This window comes from Motacilla alba, chromosome 7 (assembly GCF_015832195.1).
Source record: "Motacilla alba alba isolate MOTALB_02 chromosome 7, Motacilla_alba_V1.0_pri, whole genome shotgun sequence".
NCBI lineage: Eukaryota > Metazoa > Chordata > Aves > Passeriformes > Motacillidae > Motacilla > Motacilla alba.
Window position 1 is genome coordinate 37,842,194 of NC_052022.1, and position 12,197 is coordinate 37,854,390.

The following is a 12,197-nucleotide window of genomic DNA, read 5'->3' on the forward strand; positions in this document are numbered from 1 at the left end:
GGAAGGAGGACTCCTCCACTCTCAGATGTGCAGTTGAGGACCACTACAGCCAAAAAAATGAGTTGCTGAACTCAGCATCTCAAACTGGAACCACCAGGAGCCGTGCAGCAGGTGGAAGCCTCTTTCCCACCCTTCCAGCCTCTGCAAGAAGTGGAGGAGAGCCACGAGCCACCAGGACCAGGCCAGCCTGGCTTGGAGTCTGAGCCTGGTGGGATGAAGGACACCTGCAGCAGCTCCACCAGCCAGAGAACCTAGAAAGGGATGGGGGTGCTCTGGTTTTCAGAGAAAACAGCTCTGAAAACGACATGCCCAGGGCAGAGTCTTTCCCCCACCCCCTTCTCCGTGGGGATGGCAGAGCTGGGTTTATTCATCCCCTTCTCCGTGGGGATGGCAGAGCTGGGTTTATTCATCCCTTTCTCCGTGGGGATGGCAGAGCTGGGTTTATTCATCCCTTTCTCCGTGGGGATGGCAGAGCTGGGTTTATTCATCCCTTTCTCCGTGGGGATGGCAGAGCTGGGTTTATTCATCCCTTTCTCCGTGGGGATGGCAGAGCTGGGTTTATTCATCCCCTTCTCCATTGATGGGTGTGCGTCAGTGGCTGCACGGGTGTGGGAGGTGCAAGCGTGCCTCAGTCAAATCCCAGCCTTTCAGCTTAAAAAACACCTCGGGGGGGGTGGGCCCGCTTCCCCTGGCACGGAGAAAAACAGCAGGGGAAAGGAATGATCCATCGATATAAACCGAAAAGGGAAAAAAAAAACCAAAACCTACCCCAAAGCCTCCGCAGCAGGAGGTGAAGAAAAAAAACAACGCCTGGAAAAAATACATCAATAAATAATTGTATCTCATTTTCTTTGGCACGAGGCAGATAAATCTCAGAATGGTTTGGATTGGGAGGGATCTGAAAGCTCATCCCATTTTACCCCCTGCCACGGGCAGGGACACCTTCCACTATCCCAGGCTGCTCCAAGCCCCATCCAACCTGGTGTTGGACACTGCCAGGGACGGGCCAACCTATGCCAGGGCCTCACCCCCTGACAGGGAAGGATTTCTTTCTAAAAAAGAGAATTATTAAGGATGGGTGGTTGATGGTGAGGATGCTGGAGCAGGGATGCCGAGCAGAAGCACGGGAAAAGGGGATTGGGCTTCACCAGTCCTGGGGGAAGGTCAGTGCCACCACTCTCCACATGTGTGCCTCACAAAAACACGCAACAGTGGAACCAGCCATTGATCTTGTGATGAACATCCCAAAAATGACAGTGGTTTGCACCACAGGAGTGGGAATACAGGGAGTAGAGGACAGCAGACATCTCCCATGGGATGGAAGAGAGGATTCCTCTAGAGCAGGATAATGGTGACCATCCCTAGACAAGGAGCTTTTTACACCTCAGTGGCTTCAAGAGGAGTAGCACAGACCCACATCAGACCCACTGGACAGACCCACATCCCAGGCTGGGGAGCCAGGAATGCTGGCAGGAGCCCATTCATCCCATTATGATGAACTTTCCCAGAATTTGGGGATATTCAGCCACAGAAAAAGCTGTGCTTTGAGAACAGCACTCAGCAGGGAAGCACAGACCTTGTGGAGGTCATAAAGCCCCTCCACAGCCAGACACTGCTGGCTTTGCCACCGGCCCTCCTTGCTCAGCAGCGCCGGCTCCACCGCCTGGGCTCGTGGCTCGCTGTCCCAGCTGGAACTGGGATGCTGCAGGCTCCAAAGCAGAGCCCCAGCCCAGCCTGGGCAGCAGGCAGAGCCCGAGGCTGGCTCAGGGCTGCCGGGGTGCTGCCACCCCTCCCGTAGCCATGCACGTGCTGGCTCCCGTGCCACGAGGCGCCCGTGCCGCGCAGCCCACGCTCCGGCAGGCAGATGATGTTTTTCTGAATGCATCCCCATCTATAATGAGACATTACTCACAAGCTGCGGAATCAAATGGAATAATAGCATCTCTCGGCGTTAGTCATGCTTTAAATGCGTACCTTTCAGAGCAGGAGGGGATTTGATAGGATAATCTTCCAAGAGACACGTAGGAAGCTTTCATTGAGGGACGCGGCCCCATCGGCAAATTACAGCTTGCTGCTCTTCGTGCTGCTGCACTGAATGATGCTTTAGGGGGGGACCAAACGTGGGCCAGGGGGGCCCACGACCCCCTGCAGAGCGGTTCAGGGCAAGACAACAGGATCTGGGAGTTTTGCCATCTCCAGGTGCCACAATTCTTTCAGCTCTCGGTGCCAGGCCATGCCTGGCCACAGTCACACAAGAGCTTTTTCTTCCCTTTGCCCTGCTCTCCGACTCCGGCATCCTCGGTGGATGTGCTCCCTACCCAAACAAACCCTGCGTGGCTGGAAGGGAACACGGGCTGCTGCAGAAGAATAAACTCATTTTGCACACGCGGAGCCAGGCCCCAAACCTCCGCGAGCAAGGAATGCTGCAGCCTCCCGCAGGCACCACGCTCGGGACGCCTCACCAGAAGGGGCCAGGAGTGCTGCAGGGAAGCTGGTTATGCTGGGAGAACGCAGTTTTGCCCCAAAACCACGTCTGTTTGGATGACCCCCGACGAGGAGCAGGAACACACTTGGTGGGAAAGCCCAGCATCCTGAGGTCTGCCCTGAGGGAGCCCCACGAGACAAGCTGGCTCAGCTCCGGCACCTCTGGGCTTTGTTTGGGAAAATTCATCATAGGATCTCAGCCCTGTGATGAGCAACCCATCTCTCATCTCTTTACCCACGTTTGAGGCACGCTGAAGGCAATCTTTCCTGTGTGCTCAAGGAGATGGAGAGGAAATTTGGTTCCCAGTCAGAGGCTCTTAACCAATTTCAGCTGCAGAGCAGCGCGAGAAAGAAACAATTCCGCACAGCGGTGGGGGACGTTCCTGCAGCCTCCTGCCGGCCCCAGAGAGGCTCCTGGGAGGGATGAACAGAACACAGAAACACAGCAGACGAGGTGAGGTGAGGCCCAGAGCCTCCTGTGCTGCCGCAGGGAAGAGCCCCTCGTCCTGCCCGAGGGGGTTTTGTCCTTAGTGGCTGCCAGCCCCGGGGCCACTCGGGCAGCTCTCACCCTTCAGCTGGAGGTGCAAAGGCTCCAGTTCTGGTAGAAAACACAGGCAGCCTCCAGGAAAACAAAAACTCACCCTGTGCCCTTCTCCAGGGGCTTCTTGTATTACCAAAAACAAAACAAAAAAAAAAAAAAAAAAGGGAAAGACTCACATAAAGATGTTGCAGTTCTCCCGGTGAGAACAGCTCCTCAGTCACATGGAAGATGTGAGCAAGCCTGCACACCTGTGTGGCAGGAGAGGAGGTTTGGGGGCCTCCCAAAGCCCTAGAAGGGGATTAAATCCACCCTGTCTTCAAGTGATGGATAAAAACACATGGTGCATAACTCAGGTCCCTTCTGAACTTCCAGTGGTGTCCGAAATCACCCCAAAGAAGGAAAAAAAATCTCCATTTTCCTATGGCAGTGCTACACCTGCTACAACACCAGTGCAAAAATTCAGAACAGCAAGACCCAAAATACTCCCTCAAATTTTCTTTTTGCATCTAGATAGCGAATTAATTTGGAACAGCAGCAGCTAATTGATGCCACAGAGAATTTAACAGCAGCGCTGATGACCCCTGCACACCTCCCTGGTCTCTGCAGGCACAGCAGGCCTTGGTCCCTGCTGCAGGAAGCAGGTGGGAAAGCAACAACTTCCCCTTTAAACTAAATCAGGGTGAAAGCAAAAAATGAAAAGAGTGCCCTGCACATTTCCAGGCATGAGACTCCCATACAAATGGTCCCCGCAATGTTTAAACCATTTGGGCTCCTTCCTTATGCTGTTTCTAAGTTTGAAGAATGCCTGCTGGGGATGATTAATATTCCTCCTCCTACACTTACCCGTTACTCCTGACAGCAAAAATTAAAACAGGAGCTTCTCTTCATTCAACCCCGGCCCACAAGAACGCGGTTACACGGGGAGAAGCTGCTAATAAAAAAGGGAGAAGGTTTGTAAATCTGCTGCATTCACAGGCGGGAGAGGTGTGGCTCTCATTCAGCATCCCGCTGGATGAAAATTCCCTCACCTCCTCCTGGCGGGGTGCTCAGCACCAGCGCTGCTCAGACAATTTCTGGGGGAAGGCAGGAACGGGCAGCACCTCGATCTGGGTGCCTGGCACGGCGGGGATGCCCATGGGATCTCAGGGTGTGGGCACTGCCTGGGAGCAGCCAGACAGACAGGGAGAGGAGAGGAGCCATCCCAGAGCCTCCCAAATTCAGCTCCTCGCTGTGCTGCTGTTCCTGCCCTCAGCTCTGCTCCTCCGGCACCTTCCAGGGCACCTTTCCCCAGGGACCAGAGCGTTCTCCTCAGCCAAGCCCTGCCGGCAGCTGTGCTGGGGGAGTGCCCGGGCAGAGGAGAGGGAAAAGCTGGGTACCGATCCGTGATCAGCCCGAGCAGACCCGGGATGCAGGGAACACCTTCAGAGCTGGGCGCTTTCCCCGTGCCCCTGGATCAGCCTGGGCTGAAAGGGGGCTTTGAAGCTGCCACAGGGACACAGGAGCAGCTTTGTCACCCAGGGTCTGCTTTCAGAGAAGACTTGTTCTGCATGTGGGGTGGCCTTGACCTGTCACTACCACAAGACCTTCATGGGCTCCACCTCGAACACATTCAAAACCCATCAAGGACTCTTCAAGGCTGTCCAGCATCCTGAAATTGAATGTTACAGGTACCCCCTGCCATGCTCAGAAGGGTTTGTGCTCATCACGTGCAAGCCCTCAGCTCCCTATAAAGTGGTTCTCCATCAGTTTGGCCCATTTGTTTTTTGGGCAGGGATAGTGGTTTGCCTTTCCTTTGTCCTCCTTGCATGGAGGGCTGGGGAAGTCAATTTTTCCCCCGTGCTTCACCATGTGGCTTGGCTACAGCAGATCTCCAAATTCCAGAGGGCAGAGTTAACTCTGAGTCTGGAAAGCTTCAAGGGACGTCGTGCAAGAGACACTTACACAACCCTAATGAGCCAGAGATGTCCTCAAGATTAAAAAAAAAAAAAACAAAAACAAAACCAAAAAAAAAACCCACAAGAAACCATATTAATTGCAGCCCTTTCCCTTCAATCAGTTTCCCTCCATTTAAAAGAAGGAATGAGAGATCAGAAATTCCAGGCAAGCCTAAGGAAATGGGTGTTCCACAGCAGCTGAACGGGGCTTGGAGCACCCTGGGATAGTGGAAGGCGTCCCTGCCCATGGCAGGGAATGGAATGAGATGAGCTGTGAGGTCGCTTTCAACCCAAACCCTTCCATGATCCCAAGTGCGCTGCCCCGGGAAGAGGAGATTCTCCAGCCCCATCCCCACCGTGACATTTGGATGCCCCGAGACTCTGCAGGTCTTAAACAAATCGAGTTAATCACTGCCTCACACGAAGCACCTTCACGGGGTGGGTGCAGAAACAGCGAGGAACAACGGCGTTCCTCTTTAATGAGGATAAAGATCAAAATGAAGTCAATTAAGTCTGCCGCTGGTGACATTTGTCTAAGCACATGAAAATCGGTATAAGCTGAAGCAAGACAAGTTGTTTGAACTCCGTGGGCAGGATTATTTCTCTTTCCCCCCCCCCGGCTTCAAAATTAGTTTTTCGTTATGCATTTGAATTCTGTTTCCCTGCGTTACTGGGTAGGTTCAAGGGACATGTGGGACAGATTCCACTCGACAGTTTGTAAACAGCTGACGTGGGAGGGAGAGGGCACTCGAGCTATTGGAATTGTTTTCATTCAAAAAATTTTGTAAATTAATTCCTCCCCCATCTGCCTGCTCTAAACAGCGCGGAGCCGCGTTCCTCCCCTCGGAGCGGCGCACGCAGACAGATGTGCCTTCTGTTCCTCACCAACATCCCGGCTGCCGCGCTCGCTGCGCAAATGTCAAGGTGCTAATGAGCTGGAGCAGGAGTCAGGCGAGGACAAGGCGCAGCGCGGCAGTGCCAGAAGGAGCCTTCCAAAGGCTCCTCCGCAGCCTCCGGGCAGGGACAGCAGCGGGAATTGGGGCTGAGGCATGAGGGATGCCCGAGGAAGAGCATCCACAGGCTCACACACTGATGGACCTCTGTGAGCAGGGACAAGGGACGTGCGTGTCCTGTCCGTGCTCCTGGGGTGGCCTTCCCAGCCCAGGACACTCCGTGATTCCACATCATTCCAGACTGCCTGGAGTTTACGATCTCTGTTTCGGGGCTAAACACCCGCCCCTTGCCCTCCAGGGTGGCACCAGCAAATGGGATGTTTCCTCCTCTCACTCAGGGCAGCCGGAGTTGTTGCATCCGTCACACTTCCATCAATTCTTTCCCATCTCCATTTCCCCCCTCTCCGCCTTTTACCACACCGGAATATTTTAAGCCCCAGGACAGGGATGTCGCTTAAGTCCTCTTTGCTCAGACGGTACCTGCTGACCACTGAATGGCAGAGCGATTACCAGGCGGCAATTACACGGGAAACTTTCACCTGGGAAAGTGGAAGCTGACACGGGCCCGGCTGCAGAGCCGCAGCCCAGGGGTGCCAGCACCCACCGGAGGGAGGGCAGGAGCTCAGCTCGGGCACAGCCTCCCCCTTGCCACACCTTTGCTCTCAGGTACCAAGCCCAGCAGCAGGACCCGAGTGACCATCCTGCAGCCCCAGGGATGCTCCAGCCCTCGTTCCTCAGGCTGGCTCTGCACCTGGGCGAGAATACCCAGCCACAGCCAGAGCACTTTTCCACCAGGCATCAGGCCTCTCCTCTCCAGACTGGTGGGAATGAGAAGTAATTAAATGTTATTTCTCGCTATTATTGCTTCCCCTGCCTCTGTGAGCAGCTGTCTCCTGGCTCTCTCTCACATTTGGAGCTTGCTGGAAGCATCCCTGGATTGCCCTTCCTGCTCTCCAGCAAGCTGCTTTTCCCAAGGACTCCCTTCTGCATCTCCCTGCGGGAAACACAGAAAGCGCTGCCTCCTCCACTGACTCATAATCCTTCCCTCAAACATACAGATTATTTAAATATAAGCAGGGATTTCATGCTGGGTTTCAGAATGCCAGGGGCTGCAGAGCATTAAAATCCACCATCTTATCCTCAGCATGCCCAGTGCCAGCACCCAGAAACAGAACCACGGAGGAGCAGTCGCTCTTCCAGCCCCGAGATGGAGCCCAGCACCTTCCCCTCGGGGGGAAAACACAGGCACGGCAGGTCAGCCTGCTCCTGGAAGCAAAACCCAAACCCCTCGTGGCATTGGGCTGTAGGTTCACCTCTTTGACACCAAAAAACCCTCTAAGCCTGCTGAGGTTGTACCATGGTGGCCCAGGGCTGAGCTTGCTCTTTCGCTCTCCTCAGCCTCCTGGAAGCCTCAAGAAAGCCACGTTTCACCCACACCTACCAGCAGGCAACAGCCCAGGGATCCAGAGTCCATATCCCCAGGAAATAAGCTAATTGGAATGAAAAAAACCCAAAAAATAAGAAAAAAACCTCAAGCAAAACTCCCCATAAATACAAAAACAAACAAACAAACAAAAAACCCCAAAAACAAAAAACAGAAGCACTGCAGGATATTCTCAATTACAAGATCCAGGCAAACACCCTCTGAGATACCAAGCAGCAAACACTACTCCCCACTGTGCTCCCCAAACCTCACTCTCCCAGCAAGCCGGGGGACCAGCCATCCCCATCTCCCTCCCCAGCAGGTCCCGTCTTTCCCAGGGAGCTGTTCCCTTCATAGCACCCTAAAAACCCCAACAGGGCTCCTCACCCCTGGCTCATGCAGCTCCGGGAGCATTAAGAGCCCCACAAAACGTTCCCCAAAGCATCGCTGCAGCCCTGCCCTTCCTTTTAAACCTTTATTCAACAGTTTTTCGTTGGCATTTGATTACAGCCCGGGTCACTAATGAGGCACCGAATTAACCCCTTCCAGGCAGGAGTGAGGCGGGATGTGCTCGCCCTCCTGGTCGGGGTGAGAGGGTTTTCCCTGCCCTCTTGTAAATCCATCTCTGCCAACAGAGCAGCTCCACCGTGGAGGGATGGGGCCGCGCTCCGGCAGCTGCTGGGCAGCTCCCGGGCCACCAGACCCGATGGGATGGGGCGCAGAACACCAGGGAGCGGTGCCACAGCTGTCAGAGCCCGTGTGCCCCGTGGCGTGGCACGATTTTAGAGTGAAAAGAAGGAAAAAGCATCTGGGAATCTGCAGGCAGGCCATGCTGCTCACTGCGGTCACCATCACTCATCCCCGAGCTGCTGCACTCCAGCACCATCCTCTCCCTTCCCTGGGAACTTGGCCTGTGGAAAAGTCCTCCCACGAAAACCCTTGGGAACAGAGGCACACAGAGATCCGTGTGCCGACACATCTCTGACAGCCACGCTGCTGCCAGCCCGTCTTTATTCCTCGTTTGATTCCACCCCATCCGCCCGACACGGGCGAGCTGCTGCACTCCCTGCCCTCAGAGAGGGACGGTGCTTGTTGTCGGCTCGATGCCGGCCACCTGCAGTGGGTTTTTCTCGCGATTCCAGCGCTTCTCCACCGATCCCCGGGTGCCGGAGCTGCCCCGTGCCCGGCGCATCCCCCGCCCCATCCCTCCGCCGCGGTCAAACCCGGCATCTTTATCAGCAGGTGCTAAATTGCCGCTCCAGCTGCTGAGTGCTGACAATTAACTCAATTAACATCTAAACAGATGCAATTTTTGAGGAAACGAACAACATTAATAACAACCAAAAGGGGGAAAAGCTGCAATTACAAATGCGGGGGGGGAAAGAAGCCCTGCTCGGCTACAGAGAGGCGTGCGCTGCTCCCGGTGTGCCCTGGAGAGCTGTCAGAGCACGGCCCTCTCTCGGGGGGCTGGCAGGACGTGCAGCTCGGGATACCCGTCCTTCCTGCCGCTGGATGTGCCAGGGATGCCGAAACACCCGGAGGTATCCGTGCACCGGCGCCTCCGCCGCTGAAAAGGCGTTTCCTCGCAGGCACAAGCTGCAAACCCCAATTGAAACGGATCTCTGCCTTGCTCCGGCTCGGTGACCTTTTTCTGCCAGGAGCGATCTCCTGCCTGAGCTCCGTGTAGGACACAGGGACATCTAATGGCAGGAGAACAACACTGCGAACGGCGGAGCTTAAAAATCACGGAGGCAGCAGCGGAAAAAAAAAAAAAAAATTCGCGGGTGAAAACCGAGAATTGCCAGCCTGGAGCTGGGGCTGCGTCCTGGCCCGCACCTCTCCAGCTCCTGGGAATGTGGAATGAGATGTTGCTGCCCCGAACGTTCATGGAAAGGAAGACGTGTTGCTTCCAAAAAGCCTTTATTTTTATATACACAGCGACTCCCTGCCAGCTCGAGTCTCCAGACTGCCCTCCTGCCCTCCTCCCCCTCCTGTTTGGGTTATCTCAAAGCAGCTTCCATAGAACCATGGAACCACAGGGTGGTTTGGGTGGGAAGGGACCTTGAAAACCATCCCATCCCACCTCTGCCATGGGCAGGGACGCCTTCCACTGTCCCAGGCTGCTCCAAGCCCTGTCCAGCCTGGCCTGGGACACTGCCAGGGATCCAGGGGCAGCCCCAGCTGCTCTGGGCACCCTGTGCCAGGGCCTGCCCACCCTGCCAGGGAAGGATTTCTCCCCAATATCTCTTCATGGACCCCTTTTCCCAGCCAGCTGTGCTCCCTACAAACCAGGGACAGGGCCCCTTCCCTGGGACCCACTGTGCCCCACAGACAACGGGGTCCACAGTGGGCAGAGTCCTAAGTGCAGCTCCCTGCTAGGTTTAATGTTCAGATTAAATTTTAAAGAGCATTTAATTGGCAATTGCTCTGCTCTCTCCATTTATGCACATCTCCCTGCGCCAGTGCTTTTCCATGGGCACAGGGGGAAGAAGAGGGTTTACAAAGAAACTGGATGGGTCTCCCCTCAAAGCTAAACCCCTCCTCTCGGAGGCTGAGGACGTTCTGTGTTGATGTGTGAGGGATTTGCCCTAGTTTTGTGGGTCTGGAGATCGATTGTTTATATGCATTTTCATCTCATTCCAGATGTCGGCACTGGGAAGAGGCAAAACCCAGACTTGGGCTTTCCACGTTCATTTTCCTTGCATTCAGGAGGGAAATAAAATGTGCTGGGACAAGCAAGAACGTTCTTTTTTTTTTTTTTTTTTTTTTTTTTTTTTTTTTTTTTTTTTTTTTTTTTTTGTTCCAGCCAATTCTCAAAATTCTGTAATTACCATTTAGGTCAGGGGTTTCTAAAGAAAGCAAACCCCAAATTCCCATGGAAGGAAGGAGTGTGGTGTTTCACTCTGTTCGCCAATAAAGTGGGATTTCATCCCAATAATACCTCCCCAGGAAAAGACTCCGCTTTGCTCAAACAGCAAAAGACTTGGCTGATAAATTTGGGGTTAAGGACACACAAACAAGCTAGATAGGGTTTTGCCTTCTCCCCATTTTATACCTGTCCTTATTTTGGTGTAAATAGGATTTCTGGAGCAATGCCCCGGGTCCTGTAGCCCACATCACGGCCAGTCGTTGACAAATCCACCCCACTGCTGGCTGCCATCCTCTCGTTTAATTTTTTATTCCCTGTAATTAGGTGCTCTACTGGAAACAAGGCAAACTTGGGGACAAAAACTGCCCAGGGTAAGGCAGTGCCTTCACCCAGGATTTATGCTGGACGAGGCAGCTAAAAGAGACTCAAGACCTTTTCTGATGCAAACGGGAGCATCTGTCTCCAGCTCATCTTTATTTAGTCTCCAGCTCATCTTTATTTAGTCTCCCGCTCAGCTGAAGTGCTGTGGACTGGGCTGGCTGTTTGCAAAGTGCACGCCCAGGCTGTGCTCCTGCTGCATCCTGCATTCCAGCATCTTCAGCAGCATCTCAGGATTCAGGGATGCTCTGCAGCTTTTCAGGCAACAAACAGGAAAAAACGCCTTGGCACCTGTGCTCCTGATGCTTTTGGGTTTTTTCCCCCGGTGGCAGTGGGCAGTGACACCCATGCAGCTATTCATCCCCAGGCAAGCTTTGGGAAGGGCTTTTCTGGGCCACGGGTCCATCCTCATTTCCTTCTGGATGGGAGAGGTGGAGCCTTACACCAAGATTTCCCAGGGCAGGCATCAGCCTCCCCCTCCAGGCTGGCAAACCCCAGCCCTGCCCGATTCTCCTCCCACTGGAATATTGACTAAGGAGCTGCAGAACCCTGCAAGGTAAGAAATGCTGCTTGGAGGGGGCTGAAAAAAACCCAGGAAACATTGGGATTTTGGTTTTCCAGAAGCAGGTGCTTGGAGGGGGTCTCCCTGCTGGCCCTACAGGCAGGAAGGAGGTGCAGCAGCATCCCTGGCTTTGCCTGGACACAGGGGATGAGTTCACCCCTGTGGCATCCCGAGCTCAGTCAGCCTGCAGAAAAAGAAATCAGTATGTGGAATGAAGGAGGGAAATCTTTTTGGCCAGATAACCCCTCGCACATCACTGGCTGGGTGTGGAGCTCCCGTCAAGCCCGTGGGCCTGATGGGGTCACCCTGCCGCTCACCCATCCAAAACCACACAGATTCCTGCCTTTTCCCCCAAAAACCTGCTCCCAGCAAAATCCAGGAGTGCTGAGGAGCTGCTGGGTTAAAATCTGGATAAAACAACCCTGTCCCTCAGCAGGGAGTCTCCAGCAGAGTGGTCTACACAAACACACTGACAAAACTCGGGTGCTTTTGCAAGCAATCATGAAAGTTGTGCAGGATAGGAGCCAACTCCCATCTCTTTTAGCATCCACTTACTCTCCACGCCAAAGCTTTTTGGAAACCCTTAACTGGTAGCTTTGAAGCATTTGGGGAAAAAAAAAATGGTTTCCCCTTTTCATTGATGTACTGTCTCTTTTTTCTGCCAAAACCCACATTTTTTTTTTGCCAAAATAAAAACCCACTAGTGTATGAAAGCAGAGCTCATCCCCCAGGGAGGGCAGAGCTAGCAAGTAAGAGCTGACAGAAATAGAAAAGCTTCCAGGAAATAATATCTTCAGTGCTGTTCTATCTGCTCCATCATCCTGCAGTCAGGAGAGTAATTTCACCAGGGTCCAGATGAGCCCAATTAAAGCTTTCTAATTTTCACAGGCCTCTCCAGAAAATATGTGCTGTGCAGAAGTCACGGAGACCTCATGGAGACTCTGTTGGTGCTCACTCCCTCCTCTGGTGATGCTGACAAGCCTGGCTGGGATCGGGGGTTTGTTCCAGGTCCCACATTGCCCTCAGGAGCATGGAGGTGTCCATCAGACCGTC